The sequence below is a fragment of the Protopterus annectens genome, chromosome 1.part1 (assembly GCF_019279795.1).
Source record: "Protopterus annectens isolate FY-2018-M chromosome 1.part1, PAN1.0, whole genome shotgun sequence".
Classification (NCBI taxonomy): Eukaryota; Metazoa; Chordata; order Ceratodontiformes; family Protopteridae; genus Protopterus; species Protopterus annectens.
This window is the reverse complement of record NC_056726.1, coordinates 1507832189-1507843736: the sequence shown is the minus strand read 5'-3', so window position 1 is coordinate 1507843736 and position 11548 is coordinate 1507832189.

Here is an 11548-nt window from a genome sequence, read left to right as displayed (position 1 = left end):
TATCTGCATTTAGTTATTTACTGTATCTAACTAACTAAATCACTAATATGAATTGAGGGCTATGTTTACTGTGGTTAAGGTTTGTCTCAAATGCAGTTTTCTATTCACTTCTCCAATCTAGCATTGATGTGTTTGATATATATATATATATATATATACATATATATATATATATATATATATATATATATATATATTATTCAAATGATGTGAATTTACAAATATGTCTGAAGTAGTGTTTTAAATTAATTGTGTCTATTTTTCACTTAGATGTTTTTTCTAAGGCTTCTTTTAAGATTCATGACCTTCGTTGTCATGAGCATTGATTTTACAATGAAAAAATGACTACATTTTGTATTTTAATGGTTCTTTTGGTTAAAATACTCACACAAACTGTTCTTTCACTTCTTGCATACACACACTAGAGCTTCATGTACTTATCTTTTAGTTAACAGCGATCCTTCCATTAGCTTCTTAAGTACAACTAGGTCCACCATGCTCATATTGTAAGAAAAAAGTATAGTTTAACTTCCTTTGTTTCTTTTACAGCTGCTCAACCTTTGTAATTAATTTTTTAACACTTCCTGCAACAAATTGAAAGTCCAGTCTATACTTACATTGTATGCAACAGTTATAATCCATCTTTAATCTAAGAATCTTTGTAACTGATTTGTTTCCTTGTTATTACCACATTTTCTAGTCCAGAAAACAAAATGGAACAGAACAAGGCCGCCTTGCATCATGCAGCTACGCACATACGCAAACCATACTGCTGACCTCTTAAAGGGGACATATAACGTGTATTTTATTGTTGAATACACTTGTCTGAAGATTCTTCAAATAGTTGCTTCTAAACATCTCTGCAAGAAGTATTGCCTCATGTTAACCCTCGCACAAAATAAATAAGTAAATAAACAAAAGTATTTATAGTATAAATCATGCTGTCCTTGCTTTAGTAAGGTTGAGCTGAAATAAAAAGCAGTACTGTAATGATTTGTGCAGTGTCTTACTTCTTACATCATATTTGTATGAAGTAGTCCAGTTTTGTTGTTTATTATAATACACTTTCTAATGACATCACTCTGTTACTAAGTCCTTTGCCTTACTTCTTACATCATATTTGTATGAAGTAGTCCAGTTTTGTTGTTTATTATAATACTGTTTCTAATGACATCACTCTGTTACTAAGTGCTTTTTCTATAAACTTTCTTCACTGTTATCACACAAGACTTTCTGATGTGCTGAACAAATGGATGGTAATTTAAAATGGAAGTGTTGCAATTGACTCTGCTTGACATCTGTATTTTCCTGTCTGCTTATAATGGTTCAAGTAAGACTTTAATGTGGGTTTAAAGCAGACATGACCATATAAATAGAGCACATTGGGAGTGACATTTATTACAACAGAAAATTTATTATAAACAACTCCTTTGGGGATAAAAAAAAGAGATAAAACCATAATGTAATTCTTCTGCAGAACATTTTATGTTACTTTTCACATGCTGTGAAATAGGGATTTCCCGATGAACATAAATTTAAAATAGAATGGTAAAAGGAAACCTGGTGAAACAATGTTACTAAGTTAAGTATTAAAGTTATTTTGCTAGTACATATATATATATATATATATATATATATATATATATATATATATATATATATACACACACACACACACACACACACACACACACACACACACACACACACACACACACACACATGGAAATAATTATTTTAATGGTTGTTAGGGGCAAATCATACTAGGTATGAGACATTACATCATAATTTTATGTTAAATGTATCTGGATTGTTTTTGTGCATATATTATAAGACGTTTTAAACAAATAGAAGTGTTAAGATGGAACTAATTATTTAATTTTGATATTATTATAGTAGTTATTTACATTACAGGATATCTTATCAGCGTATCCTTCAGCATATTAATGTTTCTAATATTACTGCGTTATTTATGCAAAGAAAAGTAGAAATTAATATTTTATGATGTATTAACTTTCTATATGACTTGGATTCATGGTTATATTTATTCACTTACTACATGTGAAAATTTCAACTTCTAAACAAGATGACAGAATGATTCGCTCAGATATAAAGGTGATAACCAGTATGTATTTATATTACATTTTAATTACTGACATTCATTCAAGTTGTCATCAGGACTAATCGGGCAAATGTAAAAAGGTAAATGAGAAATGTGATGGGGTAAAGAAGACAGAAGATGTTTGGTTTATTTCTTCCTTATAGGCTTAACAGATATATAAAGTACCTTTAAGTGTTAATTCAACATAACACAAAGGTACAATGATCACTCTATGAACCATCTGTATTTGTTATGACTACAATCATACCTTCAAAAGTGGATAACTATCTTATCAGATAGAAGTCTATAGATTTAATATAAATCCATAATGAACTTCTTATATTGATAAAGAACCATAAGATCCATTTTTGCTGGTTCATAGGTGATTTTCTACACTTGGAATTCCACTCATTTGATTTCTGAAAGTTATCTTTCTTTGTTACCTAAATGACAAGAATATTATGACATTTCTGTTGTAATTACCTAATTTTCATAATCATATTTTTACATCAACAGTTTTATTGATTGTTATTTATTAATACATTCTTGGGGAAGTAGACTGAAAAGAAAAGTTTCTAATTACTATGTTTCACTGAACTCTGATTTATAAAATCAGAAGTGAAATGGGAAACGTAGTATAATACAATTCAAACATGTTAAAATACATTTTTATAAAATCCAGTTAATACATTTCTTCTGTTTAATAGCTTATATGAAATTTTATATTAATTATTTCTCAGTAATAATCCTAAGGTCCAATGTCATGATACATATAATAGTTTAATGTGTATGTTTTATTTAACTTAAATCTTGTTTATAACATACAACCCCTTTCATTGGTTTCTTTATGATATGACATAGTTATTTTATTATTGTACATATAACTATATACCTGAGTCCATTTTTCATGCTTCTGCATAAGACAAATTTGATTTTAATCAATTTCTTCTATTATAAATTGTAATTCAGCTAACCTGTACTATTTTGATTCTCCCATATTTATACTGGATCTCAAGCTTACATTGTTTTATTTACTTATTGGTTTGATGGATAATCTGATAGGGCAAACAACAGCTATCAGATTAAGGGTGGCCTTCACTCCATGTTTGAATTTTTTTTTTAAGTTTTTTTTTTATTTCTTAAGGAATATGTATTTAGTTATATTTGCCTATCCTTTTCATTAGTCTGGCCTAAGATAAACTTCCATTATTATACCAGCATAGAAAGAACATTCATATTATCAAAAACATTCTTCATAAAAACTATTAACAACTCTGCACAACATTCAGTTTTGAATTTATGCTACTACTAAAACTTCATTAAAATCTAACTCTTTAAATGGAATTAACTTTACTTTCTCTAAATATTAATGGATTAAATAATCCAAGGAAACGAGCCAATCTTTTAAAATATTTAAAAATGAACAGGGTCCAAGTAATATTTTTACAAGAATCTCATTTTAAGGCTAATAATAAATGCATATGGAATCTCACAGATTACACAATATTGTCTCACTCATTATACAAAAAAAAAAAAAAAAAACATGAGGTTCTATAATATTATGGAAAAACGTATTTCTATGCCTCAAATCATATTCAGTCATGAAGATAAGGAGGGTCCACTAACTACAGTAATAATAAAATACAATAATAGAATTTGGACTCTAGTGAATATTTGCTGGTCTCCAGGTATAGGGATGGCAACAGTGAGGAAACATATAGAATTAATCAACAGAGTTCAAAAAGGGATTCTGATTTTAGGTGGTGACTTTAATTTTATTGTAGATAATTCTGAGACCACAAACTGTTGACCCTTTCACCTTTCTCCAATAGGGAAAGCTCTTAAAAACTGGACGGGTAACTTAAATCTAATTAATACCTTTACATTTAAGGATAATTTCTCTTTATCATATTCTCATGGAGACTTCAGATTCAATACTCAAACTAGAATTGACAAACTATACATATCCCAAGACTTAAACTCAAAAGTAAGTAATTTTGCCATTTCTCCATGTCATCTTTCTGATCATAACGCTCTCATCCTAAAGGTAGATTCTGTTTTTTAAAGACTTAATATAACAACTAGAATTCCTGCCTACATTATCAATTTAAAGCAATTTAAACCTTGGTTACATTCTGAAATAAATTATTTCCTAGAAACCAATCATTCAGAGAATACAAATACAGTAATATTATGGGACACATTAAAGGCCTTTTTATATGGCAAAATTATTTCATGGTACAAAAATAAAACAAAAAAATGGAAATCAGAATTACAAAATATACAAAAACAATTAATTGATATAAACATAGATGATTCCATTGTTGCATCCACAAAGATAATAAGAATAGATCAATTAAACAAAAATATAATGAAATGATAACACACAAGACTAATCTAGCTTTAGAAAAACTGAAAATTAACTCAGACTCAATGTCACCAAAACACATGCATAACTTATCTATGAGAGTTAAAAATATTTAACTGAAAATAGTATCACAAATATTTTACATGAAAGTAAAAACAATAAAGCAGTTTCTAATATTAGCAATATTCTTGATGCCTTCAAACATCATTATTCTGGTCTTCAAATTTGTGATCCTCTGAATAAAAGTACAATAGATATAGATATAAACTTATCTAATATAAACAAACTACCAGAAAAAAATAAATTTGATTAACAACAACAAATTTCATTAAAAGAAATAGTAGATAAAATTAAACAAATCAAAAATAATAAAGCACCCAGAACAGATGGAATCATAAATGAAATTTATAAATTACTACCAACACCAGCTCTAACTTTATTTCATAATGCTCTGAATGTAGTTCATTCTCGGTATTTAATTCCACCCTCATGGAGATACTCTTTAATTGCTCCTATTCTAAAGGAAAATAAAAACTCCACATTATGCAGTTCATATAGACCTATTTCACTTCTCAACAATGATTATAAAATCTTTACATCCATCTTAGTAAATAAGATCAAGAAATCCTTAACAAATATCATTCATGAAGATCAAACAGGTTTTATTCACAATAGACAAAAACATTACAATATTCAAAGGATTCTTACTCTAATAGATCTCATTAATAGGGACAACAAAGAGGATATTTTAATCACCCTTGATATTGAGAAAGCGTTTGACACATTACAATAGGACTTTTCAAATCACTAGAAATCTTTGACTTTCCCTCTCAATTTATACACTTGATAAAAAGTCTATATAGTAATAACTTTGCTTATGAAAAACTTAGACCATTCACTTTGGAGGCTATAAATATCACTAAAGGAACTAAACAGGGCTGCCCTATGTCTCCGACATTATTTGCTTTAGCTATTAAAATATTTGCAATTACTATCCATCAATCTCCAAAAATAATTGGTATTGAAATACATACACATTTCAGTTCCAAAATCATGCTCTTTGCAGATGACATTCTTTTAACTTTAAGATCTTCAGAAGAATCGTTTCAAGAATTAGATTTACAAACTACAAAATTTTATCTTAGCTCAGGTCTAAAAATAAGTAATAAAAAATCCAGATATATGATACTAAATAGAAACCATAAGACACTCCTTAACACAAATCACATAATTGGCACATTAGTACCAACCATAAATTATCTAGGAATAACCTTATATGATAATATAAATACAACCCTAACTACAAACTATACAAACATATTATCTACTATAAAATCACAAATAGAAAAATGGAACAAATTGTTTTTAAAATTTGAGGACCGACTACAATTAATAAAGATGATCCTACTTCCAAAGATCAAATATATTGCTCAAGCCATTCCCATGTTTCCAAACAAAATGATATTAATTTACTTTAACAGAATTTTATGAAACATTTTGTGGTTTCCAAAAAGAAACAGAGTAGCTCTTTACCATCATATTAGACCACGGGAACTAGGAGGAATACATTTCACAGATCTTGAATCATATATTAAAGCCTACATTCTCAGAACAGTCATTAACTGGACAGATCTCAATTTATCTTCTGCCTGAAAATCTCTTCATGCAATCATATTCCTAAATGAAAACAAATTAGCTAGTAATCTCTTAGCAGATAATCACAATGCAAGTCTATACTCTATACTAGGCATCAATTTACAATATAATATTGCAAAACCTACTAAAGTAAACTTGAATTCAAACTTAGATGTAAAACTTTGGTGGGAATTGCTAATCTCTTTTAGAATTTCTAAAAATTATACCAACAGAATACACAAAAGAATATTTCAAGATTGGGAATCAAAACAATTCATTTGCTGGCATCACTGTATAAAAAATTATCAGTACTACAGACTCATGAAATAAGAAATATTTATAACATTCCAGACACAGATTGGATTATCTTAGATAGCATTCTATCCCATGCTCAAGATTTGTGTAGAATAATAAACAATTCTTCATTTAAAACTAAACCTAAGCTGATACTTAATCTTCAAGATTTAATATACAACAATCAGAATTGGCCTAACTTAATCTCTAACCTTTATAAAATCTTAGTAAGCTACAAAACTATACCCAAACAAAAATTTTGGAAATGTATTGACAAAAGATGAATATTAAATTTGTCTTCAGAAGTAAAATCCAATCATTTATACTCTGTGAAACAAACCTCTAATCTCCAAATGTGGAAACTCTTCACATCAAAATTCTTGCACAGAGATTTCTATACTCCCAAAAAAGTTGCTAAAGTTCAATCATCCAGTATTATTGTTTGTTGGAGCTGTTCTTTGGTATGTTCAGCTTATTGGAAACATTTTATTTATGATTGTATAAAAATTAGCAAATACTGGACAGCGATTGGTAAATTTTGTTGAGCTTTATTTTCAGATTCATTCATTTTATCTAAAACCCTAATTCTCTTGACTGTAAATGTCATGAATAACATGAAGAGAATCAATCTCTATCTCCTTTTGACAATCCTAGCAGTGGCAAGAAAATGTTTAACTAGAAAATGAAAATCAGCTTTTCCACTCACCATCGAAGACTTCCTATTATTACTGGAAGAATTAGCATCCATAGAAATACAAGTCAAAGAATCAAGAATTTTCTATAGGAAATGGACTGATAGTTATTGGCTTAATTGAAACTCTTAAATCATTGCATTTACTATAATTCCGACTGAATGTTTTTTAAATGTTTTGAATTATTTATTGGTAAATGGAAGTTTCGTTATTTCTTTCTTGATGGAAAATTTTCATATTAGGCCAAATGTAAATAATGTATATAGTTATCTAACCAAAATTTGCATTAGAATGATTGTAATATTTTCATGTGTTTAAATTCAATAAAAATATTTGGAAAAAAAGGACATTGTGAGTAAACTGCGTGTATTGACCATGTATGTGCCTTAGCCCAACATAGTACTGAATGTCTTTTATTCCCAGTTTGCAACAGAAACGTCATTTAAAGCTAAAATTGTGTTTGCTTCTTTTCCTTTTAGTCATTTGTCTGTAATAAGTGCCTCCGTCTAGGCTGTAGAGTGCATGATCCTCTGGGATACCTAATTACTGCCCACCTTAGAATGTATCTAAATCCATGTCCATGTTAATGCAGCTATCCTGCCCTACCATCTCACTTTGGAAAATGTATCATTCTCCAGCTAATTCTACTTAGTGGATGAGAACAACTATGGAATTACCCCTCTGTGTGCGTACTCAGACATGTACATTCTCATAAGTTGTCTTTTGCTTTGTTTTACAGCATATAACATAAGAAACACTCATCCTGGATATGAAAGCACTGTGGTACCATACCAATTACTATAGTGTAGCTGGGAAGAAAGCAAAGGTAATATATCCTCCACTGGCTAGAGATACACCTTCGCTGTCCCTGGTCCTGGGCTACAGAGATGATGCACTCTTCTGCCTGACACATAGATCAGAAATGTATACTTTTAAATGGATTGCAGGCACAGAACCTGCACTCATCATAATGGTCTTCTGAGCAAAGAAATGACAGACAGAATAATTAAGAATGTAGACATGCATAGTCTTTGTATTCAGTTGAATATATAAATGCATAACTATATATATATATATATATATATATATATATATATATATATATATATATATATATATGTATATGGATCTAGGATGTTTGCTCGACTGAGCAAACGTCCGAATCCATAAAACCCGAACACACTTTAACGAAAGCGCTTTTATCAAAAAAGTGCTTTTGTTAAAGCGTGTGACAAAATAAAACAAAAAACACTACATTTACATTTTAGCAGGGGGGCTTTGCCCCCCACACCCTCCACTTTAATATTCTGCCTCTGAGACTGCACTACAGTGGGGAAAAGGGGAAATTTTCCTTACCCGCACCATAGTACAGCCTCGGCAGCAGTCATACTTATGCAAAAGTGCTTCTTTGGTGAAAAGCACTTTCGCATAAGTATGCCTGGCCATTTGGATTTCGGTCATTTGCTCAGTTGAGCAAATGTCCTAGATCCATATATATATATATATATATATATATATATATATATATATATATATACACACACACACACACACACACACACACACACACACACATTGTCTCCCTCTCTTTCTCTCGCTACATATATATATATATATATATATATATATATATATATATATATATATATATATATATATGTGTATTGATTTTAATTTACACAATGATATAGCTATAAATACATTCAAATCCTGTGTGCCATGTCATTTCATTAATTAACTGAAATAAATGGACCAGGTGGTTGTTGCTGTATTGTGCAGTGCTGTACTGAAAAAGTTTCAGCTTTCTTTCTGCGCCTTTCAGGCACTTGCTCCTACAGTACTTATTACCTTGATACGGCACTCTTGTCATAGATAGTACCCCAAAAAGGCAACCCCCCATTTCTCGGTCACCCACGTCCCCCGGAATCTTTTTAAAGTTTTTTGTCTATCCTTCTAGCATGTCGAGGGATCAGTTGCTAGTGTCCTCTCCTGCTCAGCTGGTGAACCTGGGAATATTGAGGCAATGTTACAATTGCCTCATGTACACAGACAACCCTCTCCTCCTCCCACAAAACACAAATACATGCGAGAGATGCAACTATACGGCCAAACTGGAGGCTGAGCTCTCTCAACATAGGACTGGCAAGACCAGTCAGGAGGAGAAGGTTACCACACACACTATAGACCCAGTCTCACATAGTACCATTACAACCTCAAATCATACACATAAACACACAAAGACATACTCGGAGGCTCTGATCAAAAATCTACCAAAACAGCAGAGGCCACCAAAGCAGACACCCAAACAACCACCACCTCAGAACACAACACCTGCAACACATAGACCTCACAGTCAGAGTGTCAAACAGTCACAGCCCTTAAGGCCAAACACAATGCCAGACACACTAGTCATTGGTGACTCCATAGTCAGACACACTGACGTCCCACTCACCAGACTGAGTAAGGAGAAGGTCACAGTAAGCTGCCTGTCGGGCGCTAGAATCCACCACATAATGCAAGCACTCAGGTCTCTCAACAGCAGGTACAAATATGACTCAGTCATTGTCCACGCTGGTGTAAACGACCTGAGACGTACCTCCTTGGACTACATGAAAAGAGACATTGAGGAGCTCTCTGATTATGTAGCCCAGGCAGGTATGACCCTGACCTTGAGCAGTATCCTACCTTCACCAAGAATGATGCCACAATACAGAGATAAGATGATCAGCTTTAACAATTGGCTTAAACACTGGTGTCATTCAAAGGGGATCCAGTGTCTGTCTGCCTGGGATGACATGCTGGACAAGCCACGCTGCTTCGCAAGGGACGGCTTGCACCTGTCACCCCTGGGATTCCGGATATTGGCAAAGGCTCTTGCCACCCCATAGTGCCTTTTTTAGGCAAGGCTCAAATTCTAAACCTACCACCTTAGAACACAAAAAAGGAAAAAAACTAAGGGTAATGCTGCTCAATGCCAGAAGTCTAAATCTCAAAATGCACGCACTTGAGGCCCTTCTCAGTATGGAGAACATCAATGTCTGTGCTGTGACAGAAACCTGGTTCAAGGCTCCTGAGAGCACCCCAGCGCTATCAGGTTTTGACTCATATCATGCGTTCCGGCCCCAAAATCCGGACAATACCAAGAAAGGAGGGGGGGTATCCATATTCATCAAGGACACCTACACCTCAAGACTGGTGGCAACGCACGATGCATCGGAGACCATCCAGGTGCAATTAACCATAGGCAAGACTGCTCTGCAAATTGTAGCATGTTACAGGCCACCCTCACAAACTCAGGAACCTCACATGGCCTTCCTGAAAACACTAGAGGGGATAAATGTATCACCAAACACCATCATACTAGGTGACTTCAATTACCCTAATATAGACTGGGAACACTACTCAAGCCCAAACACCCTACCCCAAAAGTTCCTGGAATTCATAAACTCAAATGCCATGGAACAACTAGTCACCATCCCCACAAGAGGAGATAACATACTTGATCTCATCATCATGAACATGGGAGCACAATGTTCAACACCAGAAGTATACCCCTCACTGGTGAGATCAGATCACAAACTAATGTCGCTGGAGGTCCTCATCCCACCCCCACCTGAAATAAAAAAGACCACAGTAAAGAACTTCTCAAAAGCCGACTTCACACTTTTAAAGACTAGTGTGGTCTCCTTTAAGGCCCCCAAGCCGGCGGAAAACAGTACTCAAACCGCTGAATCACTTACAAATGCCTTCTACCAGCACCTGCAGGACTGCATGGATAAGGCAATCCCAAGCAAAACAAAGACTCTTTGTACCAAAGGCAAGCGTCCAGTCTGGTGGACCCCAGCCATAAACAAACTCTACAACAAAAGGAGGAAGCTACTACAAGATAGAGCAAAATCCTTAAAAGGTAAGACACCCTTGATCACTATAAGTAAAAAACTAAGAGCTCTCATAAAATCATCCAAAGCAAATTTCGAGAGAAAAATAGCTAAAGACTCAAAAGACAATCATAAGGCCTTCTTTAGCTATGTTAGAAACCTGGGAGGAAACTCCCAGATATGCTCAGAACTAGTTCAAAATGATGTGAAGATTACTGAGCCTACACACATTGCCAACATACTGGCTGACAGATTCAGTGCAAACTTCTCCCCCCCCTCGCCCCCAAAAGGAGAGATATCTATACCAAACGATTGCAGCCCCCCAAACATCTCCAGCCCAAGTGAGAACTGCTCTCTCCAAAGCAAAAAACACAGCATCCATGGGACCTGATGGTGTCCCCGGCTGTGTGCTCCACGAACTCAATGAGGAATTAAACCCACAGCTAGGACAGCTGTTTAATCAAAGTCTTACCTCTGGATACGTACCCAGGGAGTGGAGCACTGCAACTGTGGTCCCACTTCACAAAGGCAGTGCCTCCACCGACCCTGGAAATTACCGGCCCATTAGCTTGACAAGCCT